Source organism: Sinocyclocheilus rhinocerous, unplaced genomic scaffold, assembly GCF_001515625.1.
Source record: "Sinocyclocheilus rhinocerous isolate Xijiao unplaced genomic scaffold, SAMN03320098_v1.1 scaffold569, whole genome shotgun sequence".
NCBI classification, from domain to species: Eukaryota; Metazoa; Chordata; class Actinopteri; order Cypriniformes; family Cyprinidae; genus Sinocyclocheilus; species Sinocyclocheilus rhinocerous.
Window position 1 is genome coordinate 204,074 of NW_015652146.1, and position 2,314 is coordinate 206,387.

Consider the following 2,314-nt stretch of genomic DNA (forward strand, 5'->3'; position numbering starts at 1 on the left):
ATTTTTAATTTTTTTTAAAAACACAAAAAACAAACAAACACTAGCTTTCTATTTTTTCTATTCTATCTACTTGTTTTTCTTTGTATGTGTATGTGTATAATATATATATATATATACACCCTGCAACGTGTACTGCGTTAGGCTAACCGAGACTTGTCATTTGCACTTATATATTGTTGCTCTTTTGTTAGTTTTGGCTGCTTTTATTGTCCTCATTTGTAAGTCGCTTTGGATAAAAGCATCTGCTAAATGACTAAATGTAATTTAATGTAATGTTAAGCATGATATTGCTAAGAGATTGCAAACTATCTTAAAAACAAAGTATTCAGGGCTTGACAATAAAGACTGCCCAACAGCTGGGATAAAACTGGATGTGTGTCAGTATTTTGAATCTGTCCATTAGGTCTATACCTGGTGCTGTCTGTGTCCATAATATTAATCAAACTACAACAAAAAGAGAGAATCACTCGCTGCTCTTGACTGAATCACTTTTGTTGCTTTAATAACAATCAGTGTCATTTTAATTCATACAGTGAAGACTATGCTCTGTTATCTTGCATGTGACTATTCAGTTTCTGTGGTATTTCTTACCTGAAAACGTCCCAGGTTACGTATGTAACCATGGTTCCCCGAGGGAACGAGACGCTGCGTCGGAAAACGCTAGGGGAACGCCTTCAGCGATACCAAGCTCTGAATCATGTGTAATCAGTCGAACGATGGGCGAGACGTCAACGGCGGGTGACGTCATGACCAGGAAGCTTTAAAAGCACGTAGGGTGCAGCCGGCGCTAGCTTCTTAGGAGTGAAGCAAGCTCTAGTAGGGATGCCGGAAGTATGGCCTTGCGACGCAGCGTCTCGTTCCCTCGGGGAACCATGGTTACATACGTAACCTGGGACGTTCCCCTTCGGGAACTCGAATCTAAGATATATTAAAATCATGGCTGTGAGCAAAGCACTCTAGAAATGTTAAGGGTTAGTATGATTCTTCAAAGAGGCTTCCTGGTCATGACGTCACCCGCCGTTGACGTCTCGCCCATCGTTCGACTGATTACACATATGATTCAGAGCTTGGTATCGCTGAAGGCGTTCCCCTAGCGTTTTCCGACGCAGCTCGAGTTCCCGAAGGGGAACTACTGTTAGACATACCTGAAAAACTAATTCACTGCTTTTATCATTTGTATTTTAGTTCTACTGTATTTCTTTGTGCTATTGCTTGTCATTTATTTTTATTTTATTACTAGATGCCTGCTTGTCTTTAATCACGTTTGGACTTTATATTAGTTAAGCTAGTAGTTTATGATGTGCAATAGAGAATTGTTAAATTTCACTGGTATCTACAATGTTGTAACAACCTTTTTTATTTAGAGTGCACAGTTATGTGGATCAAAAACAACGAAATGAAACTTTTAATGAATTTAATGAGACACTTTTGTTTTCACCCAGTTGGGGAATTAATATCACTTATTTCATTAAGAATATCTCTACTGTGTTGTTGGGTTTTACATATCTGTATTTACATAACCGTACTGACAAACTATAGAAACTTGAATTTTGCAAATTGTGTCATAATAATGAAACAAACAAACATTCAGGCAATCCTGATTCAAGTTAGCCTTAATGAGCTGTCAAAATAACACAATCATGCGAGTTTAGATCAAACACATTTACTGCATTAAATGAATAGTATTGCTGTAGTTATCAGAGTCTGTACATTTAATAAAAACGATTCGGATCCACAAACAAACGCGATTTTGCCCGTAAGCTCTTAATGTTGTCGGACTGTTAATGATTGTATAACGTTAAACGCACGTCTGTTTGTGTGGATTCAAAACAAACAAACAAAGTCTAGTCGGTAAGATGTCTTCATCGGAAACGGTTTTACACACTTTAATGGAAAAACCTTTATTCTCAGGGCAATCATCCGTTATTATTATGAACGTATAAAGAGAAACACTAGTAAGAAGTGTTGAAGGAACTGTCGAGCCACTTATTCCCTCCGCGGCCCTATTTCTTCTCTACACAAACCTATCAAATCAAACAGCAAACTCTACAAACACTTCACTAGCCAGTTACATTTTTATAATCACCAGGCGAAAAACAGATGTGTGACACGACCATTACAAATACAAAACATATAATGCATTTCGAGAAGCGATAAACACTCACCAGAGAAACTTTGAAGAGTTCAGCTCTGCCATAACCTAAAGAAACGGCAATGACGTCACCCCCTCCCACACCCACACGCGCGCGCTCACACCCACACACACACACACACACACACACACACACACTCACACACACTCACACTCACACAC

The 2,314-nt window shown here is 38.7% G+C and overlaps 1 protein-coding gene across 2 annotated transcripts in view; it reads right to left on the minus strand.

Annotated features, from left to right (window-relative positions):
- The window catches only part of raf1a (Raf-1 proto-oncogene, serine/threonine kinase a), a 27,248-nt gene extending 24,997 nt beyond the window's left edge, over window positions 1-2,251 (minus strand). The window contains exon 1 of one of the 2 annotated variants that reach the window (XM_016519364.1): window positions 2,166-2,251. The gene's annotated coding sequence lies outside the window, so the exon portion shown is untranslated. The remainder of the gene's footprint in view (window positions 1-2,165) is intronic. The other variant, XM_016519363.1, reaches the window with a different exon arrangement.
- Between the last annotated feature and the right edge of the window lie 63 nt (window positions 2,252-2,314).